Source organism: Podarcis cretensis (assembly GCF_951804945.1).
Source record: "Podarcis cretensis genome assembly, chromosome: 14".
Lineage (NCBI taxonomy): Eukaryota > Metazoa > Chordata > Lepidosauria > Squamata > Lacertidae > Podarcis > Podarcis cretensis.
In genome coordinates this window covers 8,129,178-8,140,910 of record NC_137183.1, presented here as the reverse complement: position 1 = coordinate 8,140,910, position 11,733 = coordinate 8,129,178, and the positions used below count along the sequence as shown (strand labels likewise).

The following is an 11,733-nucleotide window of genomic DNA, read 5'->3' as shown; positions in this document are numbered from 1 at the left end:
ATGGCAACTGAACTAAGCCACTGTCTTTGGAGAACTGGGAGGTGTTTGGCCACTTAAGAGGGAAACCATGCCAGTTCCTCCAGAGCCTGCAGGACTTGGCCAGGGAGAGGAAGCGAGGCCTCCATCTGCTCTGCTGGCCTCTGAGTTTTGAAGATGCCGTAAAACAAACAATCCCTTGACTTGAGCACTTGGCACAAATGGTGCTTGGCACAGCTGCCCAGTGCAGTCCCATGGACTGTAATTAAGTGGGATAAATGTGTTCTCTTGGACAAGGCTTTCCTGCAACTTGCTTAAGGTTGCCCAGTCGCAGAATGGCATCCGGCAACTAGGGCTTCTACTAGTCCCTGATGCCAACAATGCAGTGGGCCAAAAGGCAAACAGGAGCCCGCAGCGTTGGCAAGGATGTGGCCTTGAAATGGTGATATCAGTGTCAATGCACACGGGCAGCCCTTTGAACCTTTATGCTACTTATTTTGAGTTTTTAGTCCTCCCTAACCCCCAAAACGTGGGTGGTGCTGTGGGTTAAACCACAGAGCCTAGGGCTTGCTGATCAGAAGGTCAGCAGTTCGAATCCCCGCCACGGGGTGTGCTCCCTTTGCTTGGTCCCTGCTCCTGCCAACCTAGCAGTTCGAAAGCACATCAAAGTGCAAGTAAATAAATAGGTACCACTCCAGCGGGAAGGTAAACGATGCTTCCATGCACTGCTCTGGTTCGCCAGAAGCGGCTTAGTCATGCTGGCCACATGACCTGGAAGTTGTACGAAGGCTCCCTCAGCCAGTAATGCGAGATGAGCGCTGCAACCCCAGAGTCGGCCACGACTGGACCTAACGGTCAGGGGTCCCTTTACCTTTACCTAACCCCCAAAAGCTTATCTTATCTACCTGGGCTTCAGTGATGGTCCCTCTAAAGTATCCCTTATGCATCACCCCAAAAGAGGAAAAGTGTCATCTGAGAGGACAAAAGACAGATTTGTACAGAATTTCCATATGCTAACTTATGCATATACTATTATTATTATTATTATTATTATTATTATTATTATTGATCTAGCTTTCACCATAAGGTCCCAGGGCAGGCTACGATAGTGTAAAAATGCAATATTAAAATCATTTAAAGCCATTTCAAGTCCAAAGAATAGGGTAGGTAATATATTAGAGGCTGGGATAAAGAGGTGCCTCCTCAGCATGCAATGAAAACTATGCCATGAAGGTTCCAGACACACCACTATGAGGAATTACTCCTGTCAATAGAAATATACTCCATTTCACCATAGTGCAAAAGACCAGGTGACCTTTCAGCCTGCTCAGTCTCCTGCCCAGATGTCCATTGCTGCTGGGCAGCTTCCAAATGCCTCCACCTGTTCTTTGTTATTGAGGGCTTCCTGCTCTCCCTCCTTATGGTTAATTTATTTATTTAACAAAATGTATATACCGCTTTGATCGTCTAAAACCTCTAAGTGGTGTACAAGAATGTAAGAAGAGCCTGCTGGGTCAATAGCCCATCTAGTTCCAGCATCTTATTGTGTGTGAGATAGGCCCATTCTCCTGTTCTTTTAAGGACATTTCATGCATTGGGTACAGCTAGGTAGGGGTAACCAATCCAGTGCCCTCGAGATATTTTGGACTACAACTCACCTTGACCATTGGCCATGCTGGCTAAGGCTCCAATGGGCATTGGAGTCCACCTGGAGGGCACATCATCAGCTACCCTTGTGGTTACGGTTGCTAAATTTTTGATTGCTCCTGCAACAGCAACTGGGCATACATGGTGAGATTATCAGACCACACATCTGAAGAAGTGGATTCTGGCTCGCAGAAGAGGATAATAATACAGTGGTACCTTGGGTTACGGGTACCTCAGGATACAGGTGGTACCTTGGGACATGGGTGGCGCTGTGAGTTAAACCACAGAGCTTAGGACTTGCCGATCGGAAGGTCTGTGGTTCGAATTCCCTGGACGGGGTGAGCTTCCATTGCTTGGTCCCTGCTCCTGCCAACCTAGCAGTTCGAAAGCCCGTCAAAGTGCAAGTAGATAAATAGGAACCGCTCCAGCGGGAAGGTAAACAGCGTTTCCGTGCACTGCTCTGGTTTGCCAGAAGCAGCTTAATCATGCTGGCCACATGACCCGGAAGCTGTACGCCGACTCCCTCTGCCAGTAAAGCGAGATGAGCGCCACAACCCCAGAGTCGTCTACGACTGGACCTAAAGGTCAGGGGTCCCTTTACCTTTATGTTACCTCGGGTTAAGAACTTAATTCATTCTGGACGTCCGTTCTTAACCTGAAACTGTTCTTAACCTGAAGCACCACTTTAGCTAATGGGGCCTCCTGCTGTTCCTGCGTCTCTGCCACACGATTTCTGTTCTCATCCTGAAGCAAAGTTCTTAACCCGAGGTACTATTTCTGGGCTAGCGGAGTCTGTAACCTGAAGCGTCTGTAACCCGAGGTACCACTGTAATAATCTTTTGTTATTTGTACCCCACCTATCTGGCTGGGTTTCCCCAGCCACTCTGGGTGGTTTCCAACAAAGATTAAAAATACATAAAAAGTCACACATTAAAAACGTCCCTAAACAGGCCTGTCTTCAGATGTCTTCTAAATGTCAGGTAGTTGTTTATCTCTTTGACATCTGATGGGAGGGTGTTCCACAGGGCGGGTACCACTACTGAGAAGGCCCTCTGCCTGGTCCCCTGTAACTTGGCTTCTTGCAGTGAGTGAACTGCCAGAAGGCCCTCGGCGTTGGACCTCAGTGTCCGGGCAGAACGATGGGGGTAGAGACACTCCTTCAGATATACTGGACCGAGTCGTTGCAAGAGGCTTGTTAGTCTTTAAAGGTACCACAAAGCTCTTCATTGTTTTTCAGCAAGTGACTTCTTTTTCCCCTGGAATGGAAAATTCCTAATCAAGCCACCACCAGCAGCCTAATTCACAAACAGCGTCCCTTAAACATCCAGCATAGACCATTTTTTCAGACTATTGTAAGCCTACCTCAGACCTTGCCAAACTAATTGAACTCCCTGGGGCTTATCCTCTCTGAATTCCCTGGAACACCACAGGACTCCTAAGAGGCTAATTTCCTATGGAGCTCCACCCACAGCCTAAAACTGGTGGATGAGTCAGCTGGTTTCAGTGAAACTTTACCATGTAATGGTCTAGGCCTGTGCTATTCTGCTCTGCCAAGTGAAGAGATGGTCCTTTCCCCCCTCCCAGGTTCTTTTATATCCCGCTGATGGATGCTGAACAACAGATGTTTTCTTGATGGCCACTAATAGCTTGGCCCACTCATCTGTCTAAAGGCTTTTTAGGGATGGCACCTGAAGCAATACCCACCTGCAGGGTGGAGAGGCTAAAAGGAACTGTGTGTGCTGCTTGCATTGAGGAAAATGACTGCAGTTTGGAGCCCCTGGAAATGGACCTCAGGGCTGCAGCTCTTTGGGCCTACCAAGCACAGTCCCTGAGAAGGCAGAGTGGGCGACTCAGGTATCTTCTGCTTTCCAGATGGGCAGCATGATTTTCTAACTCACTCTCCTTGCTTCTGAGTGCCAGGGAGCAGTCAGGGAGAGAAAGAGAGCCCTAGAAACTGCTGACTGCCAAGAAGGAATTATGGGCCAAGTGCCCTGAGAATACCAGCAGTGGTGGTGCTATCTCCACGCATTGCAGAGACAGACACTGAGGCCTGGTTCATACATAGCTGCAGTTTATTAAAACACGGCTTAGCATTATGTGTGAACCCAGCCCAGCAGCTTAGTGTTGTTTATGAACTACATTTAAAGGTCACTTGTTAACCAAGGCAAGTGTGGCAGCTTGCCCTCACAATTGAGGGGGCTGGTGCCATGTGACATATGCACGCCGCTCAACATGCCGGTGTCATGCGTGCATGATGTGCAATGTGCTTGCATTGTGCGCACACACCATGCAACATGCTAACGCCATGTGTGCACTCAACAGGCTGACATGTCACATGCATGCCACATGAGTGTGCCACACAGCTTGCGCAAGTGACGTGAGCACATTGCACTGTGTGCGTGCACATGGTTGCCACAGAATTTAGGGGGCCCTTGGCCCTGCAGCCCTCCTAGATGGTGCCCCTGAATCAAGGTTTGTAGCTACAGTAGTTTATAAGCCTTAGATAACGTTAAGCAGTGCTTAGTGTTACATGGGAAACTAGACCTCTTCATTAGTGATGGTTAAGGAGCTGTCTCTGTAGGAAAGCTGCAGTGGAGAAGTCATTTCTTCTTGAACCTCCATCAGAAGAGCCCTGCTGGATCAAACCAAAAGTCTGTCTAGTCCAGTAGCCTGTTTACATGGTCTCCAGATACCCATGGACAGCAGGGCATGAGTACAGCAGCCCTCTCCCACTTATGATTGGCCAAGCTGGGTGGTGCTGATGAGACCTCAAAGACAACATCACTTGCTAGGACCCAAGATTTAGCTGCTGCCATCTGAAAGAGTCTCTGGCCCTTGGGGAAGGGCTGTAGTTTAGTGGCAGAACATCTGCTTGGCATGCGAAAAGGTTCCAGGTTCTATCCCTGGTGTCTCCAGCAAGGACTGGGAAAGACCTATGTTTGAAACTCGGAAGAGCTGCTGCCAGCCAGTGTTGACAATACAGAGCTAGGTGGAATAATGGCCTGACTTGGTATAAGGCAGTTTCGTATGTTCAGGTGATGTGGCAATGCCGCTGGGAGGCAGAGCTCGGGGTGAAGGAAGCAAGTCAAGCATTCCCCACTCTGGGAGCCGACACAATGCCTCGGTGGCCATGCCGTACACATTATTTCCAAAGATGCCAGCTATTTCTGGAGAGTCTGGTTTTCTTAATTAAATTCCTAATTATCTGGTTGCTTGTTAATTAGGATTGTAAGGATAACTGGCAGCAAGAGGCTGCTAAAGAGGCAATTACCCAGGAAGAAGCCATCTCACTATGGTTTTTCACTTGTGAGAGCTGGTTTGCTAAGGATCTCCACCAGCTGGGGACCTTCACTCGCTTCCGCCAGTCCCTTCTTGGCTCTGGCTTTGGGTTGCTTGCAGCTGGGGCTCTTCAAAGATGCAGCTCTGCTTAGCTCCTCCAGCTGAGCCTGGGCGTTTGACAATACTTTCTGGGCTGCAGCCGCAGACAGAAGCCCCATACCAGAGTTGGCCGTTGGAACAAGCTGCTGCTGCTGCTTTTGCTCTCAGGAGGGAATCTGGAGAGCTGCAATCCAAATGGGGAAGAATAAAAAAAAACTTACAGTGGCAAGAAAATGTGCATTTGATTTTTAAAAACTGGCTCTTTTCTGCTTTCGATCCCACCTGACCAGCATTCACACTGTGTACAAATAGCATGAAAAAGGCTCAGAAGTGCTTTTTGGGAATGGTTACATGGCACATTTCAGCCTGCTCTGAGCCTGCCAGGGAGCTGCAGTTCTGTGAGGGGACAAGGAATCTCCAGCAAAAAACAAACAAACTTCCAAAGGCTACAGATTGCTGTTGTCTTGCACGGGGGGGGGGGGGGGGGGGGCTGTAGCTCAGTGGTGAAGCACCTGCTTCACATTCAGAAGGTCACAGGTTCAATCCCTAGCATCCCTGCAGCCTAGGACGCACATACCTATGGGACCGCCTCTCCTGGTATCCCCCATGGACGACCTTAAGGTCCACAAATGACAACATTTTGGAGGTCCCAAGCTGCAAGGTGGTTAGATTGGTCTCAACTAGGGCCAGGGCCTTTTCAGTACTGGCCCCGGCTTGGTGGAACGCTCTGTCACAAGAGACTAGGGCCCTGCGGGACTTGACATCTTTCCACAGGGCCTGCTAGACAGAGCTGTTCCGCCTGGCCTTTGGTTTGGACTCAGTCTGACCCTTATGTTTTCCCTCCCCTTATGGTTTTGATTTATGGGCTACTATTAAAATGAGGCTGCATTTTAAATTGCATTTTAACCTGTATTTTAAATTGTCCCCGCCATTATGTTTACTGGTGTTAGCTGCCCTGAGCCCGGCTCTGGCTGGGGAGGGCGGGATATAAATAAAATTTATTATTATTATTATTATTATTATTATTATTATTATCATCTCTGGGTAGGGCTGGGAGGGAACCTTGCCTGAAACCCCAAAGAGCTTCTGTTAGTGAAGACGGTTCTGGACTACAGGGATCAATGGTCTAACTTGCTTGAAGGCAGCTTCCTATGTTCTCAAATCATGCTAGTTTTTTTCCAGCCAGATGCTGTAGATGTGTTCTTAATGTGTACTAGCAGTCACAGAACAAAGCAATGAATACACAATAAGTCTTGAGGCAAGTTAAAAGACCAACAGAGTCATTACGGTATAAGTTTTCATGGGCTAAAGCAGCCTTTCTCAACCTGTGGGTCCCCAGATGTTGTTGAACTACAACTCCCATCACCCCTAGCTAGCAAGGCCAGAGCTCAGGGATGATGGGAGTTGTAGTCCAACAACATCTGGGGACCCACAGGTTGAGAAAGGCTGGGCTAAAGTCAGTTTCAATCAGCTGTATGACTGTGGAGTGCAGCAGATTGAAGATTTGAATTATGCTTTCCCTTCCAGGCAAGGGAAATAGGTTTGGCAAGGAGATGGGTGCTTATTGAACATTCATCCTGATTTGTTTCTGGGGAGGTTAGATGATGTTGCATCAAGCGTCATCCCGCACTTCCCCTTCACTTTCCTTGTTGCAAAAAGTCCAGTATTTTGGGGGAAGTGGATTTATTGCACAGGGCCTCTCAATCAACTGTCTTTGCACAACTTGAATTTGCCGAGATGTGATTTTTAGCCCTGTTTAGGAAAGTTTTTAATGACTGATGTTTTCATGTATTTTTAATCTTTTGTTGGAAGCCACCCAGAGTGGCTGGAGAAACCCAGCCAGATGGGTGGGGTAGAAATAAATTAGTATTATTATTATTATTATTATTATTATTATTATCCCACTGGAAAACAGCAACAGCCTGCAAGTGGCCTCTATCTCTCCAATCCCTCCCCATCTTGCTAAGGCTGACATCCACTACTCTGCAAAGTCATGAAGCCACCATGTGGATTGTTTCAGGGTTACCTGGCAGAGGACTCAAGGGCATCCTGATCAAATTTGCAGATGACACCAAACTGGGAGGGGTGGCTAACACCCGAAAGGACAGGATCACACTTCAAAACGACCTTGACAGATTAGAGAACTGGGCCAAAACAAACAAGATGAATTTTAACAGGGAGAAATGTAAAGTATTGCACTTGGGCAAAAAAAATGAGAGGCACAAATACAAGATGGGTGACACCTGGCTTGAGAGCAGTACATGTGAAAAGGATCTAGGAGTCTTGGTTGACCACAAACTTGACATGAGCCAACAGTGTGATGCGGCAGCTAAAAAAGCCAATGCAATTCTGGGCTGCATCAATAGGAGTATAGCATCTAGATCAAGGGAAGTAATAGTGCCACTGTATTCTGCTCTGGTCAGACCTCACCTGGAGTACTGTGTCCAGTTCTGGGCACCACAGTTCAAGAAGGACACAAACTGGAACGTGTCCAGAGGAGGGCAACCAAAATGGTCAAAGGCCTGGAAACAATGCCTTATGAGGAACGGCTAAGGGAGCTGGGCATGTTTAGCCTGGAGAAGAGGAGGTTAAGGGGTGATATGATAGCCATGTCAAATATATAAAAGGATGTCACATAGAGGAGGGAGAAAGGTTGTTTTCTGCTGCTCCAGAGAAGCGGACACGGAGCAGTGGTTCCAAACTACAAGAAAGAAGATTCCACCTAAACATTAGGAAGAACTTCCTGACAGTAAGAGCTGTTCAACAGTGGAATTTGCTGCCAAGGAGTGTGGTGGAGTCTCCTTCTTTGGAGGTCTTTAAGCAGAGGCTTGACAACCATATGTCAGGAGTGCTCTGATGGTGTTTCCTGCTTGGCAGGGGGTTGGACTCGATGGCCCTTGTGGTCTCTTCCAACTCTATGATTCTATGATTCTAGGAGCTGTTGCCTGCTTTTGGATCTGCCCATGCCCATGTTGCTGCATAACTATGGCTCCATACCCCTTTGCCTGTTTTTCCTGGTAATGGTCAGTTTAAGCCCTTAGAACAGAGCTATCCAAACTTTTCATGTTGGTGACACATGTTTTTAGACATACATCATTTCGCGGCACAGTAATTCAGTTTTACTAGCAAACTGGAGGTTAAACTAACTCCTTTCCAGCCCTGGGAGGATCACAGCGACCATTCACAAGATACACGTACACATTGCAGCTGACACACTACAGGGGTCAGCAAACTTTTCCAGCAGGGAGCCGGTCCACTGTCCCTCAGACCTAGTGGGGGGCCGGACTATATATTTTTTTTGTGGGGGGGAGAATGAACAAATTTCTATGCCCCATAAATAACCCAGAAATGCTGTGCTGGTCCCCGGGGGAGGTTACCGTGAGGCGTGGTCAGAGTCCGGTACTGAGTCGAGGGTCTGGAGACTGTCCACAAAGGGCGAAGCGGGGTCCGAAGCAAGAAGCCGGGTGTGGTCGGGAACTCCGGAAGAACAGGTCTGGGTGCTGGCAGAAACAGGTTTCTGACGACGTTGCTCCTGCAACCAGGGACTGGGCTGACTGGCCTTTATCTCCTCCGAGGCCTGGGGTGGTCCCGGCCCACAGGTGACCCACCTCTCCTGGCCTTAAGGCGAGCACTCCTCCTGGGAGAAACCAGTTCCCTCCGCCTCTCTGCCCTGAGCCTCTGCAGCTCAGGAGAGGCTGGAGGGTTACTGGACCCAGGGGAGACTCACCTTCCCCTGACAGGGCTGGGAGAGGAGCACCTGCAGGCAATGGGTCCTCAATCACCTCCGGAGCCAGAGTGGATACATCTGGTGTCTGCTCCTGAGGATCCGGCAGGGACTCCTGCACATGCTGGGACTCCTCAGGTTCAGCTTCTGAATCAGATTCCCAGGCCATCACAAATGCATTTTAAATAAAAGCACAGATTCTACTCATGTAAAAACACCAGGCGGGCTGGATTTAGAAGGTGATTGGGCCAGATCCGGCCCCCGGGCCTTAGTTTGCCTACCCATTCACTAAGAAGTCACAACACACAGTTTGGAAAGCTCTGCCTTAGAAGAGCAATCAGTGGCTTTTTTCCCCACCACTGCCCAAATAGGAACAAGATGGCATAGTGGAACGGCTTTTGGTTTTGCAAGAAAAGCTTTCAGTGCCTAGGAAATCTCCACTACCTCCTCTATCCGCACTGAATCCCGATGCTCAGGAGGTGTGACCATCTAAGCCTCCAAGAATCCATGGTCTCTAGAGTGTTTGCCAGCTGGGGGAAATTATGAACAAAAGGATTGCCTGGTGCAAATTATAATACCTGCAAATTAGGCTCTTTGTAGCATCCTCACATATCTGTAATGAAAGAAAAAGAGACTTGATGAGATTTGAGTTCCTTTCAAGGCTCCTATAGTTTGGTCTGAAGCTGCAATCATCTACACAGTTACCTGGAATGAACACACTAGGACTTTCTTCTGAGTGGACATAGAAAGGGCTTGATTTTATTGGTTTACAAGACTTTATTGCTAGACCCATTCTTCAAAAAAGAAACGAGAAGAAAATGAAGTATATATTGAACTTGTATTTTAATGCATGTATGTCATTAATATTAGAGGAGAGAAATATAAAGCTCATCACATCAAAATCAGGTAATCAAAGTGTGTGTTACCCATGTGTGTTTCTGCAGATATGCAATTTAAAACTGAAACCTAATATGTTCCTTACAACTTTGATATTGTCATGATATTTCATAGGCTGTAACAAGCAAGAGCTGTATATATATATATATATATATATATGTATATTTGTGTGTGTGTCCCCACCCACTGCATTTTTAAAATCATGTTTTATTAGCATTTCCTAAGAAACAAAATGTACAAAACTGCAACCTAAGAAAAACAATATGTTTTACATGATATTTTGAGCCTGACGATACCACCCTGAAGGGGCCATTTTCACTACAAAATGAATGAAAACCAGAGAATGAGATTACCATTATTAGTACATAGGAGGTTTTATTAAAAAACAAACAAACACCAGAATACCAGCCAGAATACCAAAAATCATAATAATGGGAGACCTGAATGGAGTGCCCTCATTGGAAATGGATAGGACCATTAGAAGAAAGAGACAAAGGGAGGGAAACTTCGAAAAACTTTCTTTGATATGGCCCATACTTTGAATCTGGTAGACATCTGGAGAATAAGGCATTTAATGGATGAGCAGTTCACGTATTATTCTCATGTCTATGAGAGCAGTGTGAGAATAGATGCCATTTGGCTCACTAAAGAGTTGGAAATAAAAGTGAGGAAAATTGAGATAAATCCGAGGTTTTTATCGGACCATAACCCAGTGTTTATGGAAATGCAAAAGGAAGAACAGTCAACTTTTAGATGAGACTTAATGATGATTTATTGGATGATCAAATATAGTAGACAATGCAAAAACAAATAAATTAGAATATTTCAAATTAAATTTAAATAAAGAAACTAAAATCCAAATGGTATGGGAGGCAAGCAAAGCAGTTATGAGAGGTCTTTTTATACAACAAAATACTGCAAAAAAAAAAAAAAAGATCTAGGGAAACAAAGAAAAAAGAAATTTTGGATGCCATATCAAAGAAAGAAAAAGATTTAGGAAGAAATCCAAACAATCAATAAAACAGGCCATAAATTTATTACAATCTCAATATTCAATGATAATTAATGAGGAAATAACATGGAAGGTAAAAAAAAAAAAAAAAATTAAACAGAATTTTTTTGAACATGCAAATAAGCCAGGAAAGTTGTTAGCATGGCAACTAAGGAGAAGTCAATTGAGGTACCATATAGGAAAAATTAATTCCAATGGGAAAATTATAGAAAAAAGCAAAAGAAATAAGAGAGACTTTTAAAAAATATTTTCAGAATTTATATAAAAGAGGAAACGAAAAAATAATGGACATTCAGGAATATATAAAAAAGAGTCATCTGCCAAAGATAAAACAAGAAGAGATAGTATCTTTAAATATGCAAAAAACAGACCAAGAATTTTTTTTTTAAAAAATAATATTTATTACTTTTAAACACTACAAAAAAGGAAAGAAAAAAGAAAAAAAGAAAAAAAAGACAATACAATACAATATAAAAACATTACACAACACTAACACAATAAGCTAAACAAAACAAAACAAAATCAGTTCAACACACATCATACAATTTCAATGTCATATCTTTCATTTACTTGTTTCAACGACCTCCTCACACCTCCCTTTTTGTATTCCACTTCTGTTAATTGTTTCAGCAATTCCTTTCCATCTTTCTCTGTTTTCTGTCCTATATTTATCTTAACATATCCTAACCTTATTTTCTGAGCAATAGATTTTCTAATGGTAAAACCTCTGTTTTATGCGCATGTGACAACAAATCAATAGAATCCCTCTATCATATCTTGTTTAATTGCCCCTTATACATTGTTCCCCGATCAAGGATCCTGAGTTCAATCATTCTGGAAATTGCTGCTAAACCACCTGAATTACATCTAGCTTATCTACTCCAGGACATTGACTCTTATAGAACATTACAGGTTGCTAGATTCCTGATTTCAGTTCTTTCATATAAAAGACTTCATGGAATGCTGCATGACTATTAAAAATCCAGTAAACTCTATGCACCATCTTGATCTTCAAGGCCATAACACGGTACATCTAGAGATTGTAAATAATGTGAAAGAGATTATGCGTTGAAATATTTTAGTTGATATTTTAGATTGT

At 44.9% G+C, this 11,733-nt stretch overlaps 1 long non-coding RNA gene across 1 annotated transcript; it reads right to left on the bottom strand.

The window, feature by feature from the left end:
* Nucleotides 1–2,593: 2,593 nt before the first annotated feature.
* Nucleotides 2,594–9,341, bottom strand: LOC307203059. The gene is made up of 3 exons (XR_013833116.1): nt 9,304–9,341; nt 4,895–5,185; nt 2,594–2,879 (listed from the first exon to the last, which is right to left on the bottom strand). It is a non-coding gene; the product is annotated as an uncharacterized lncRNA (long non-coding RNA).
* Between the last annotated feature and the right edge of the window lie 2,392 nt (nt 9,342–11,733).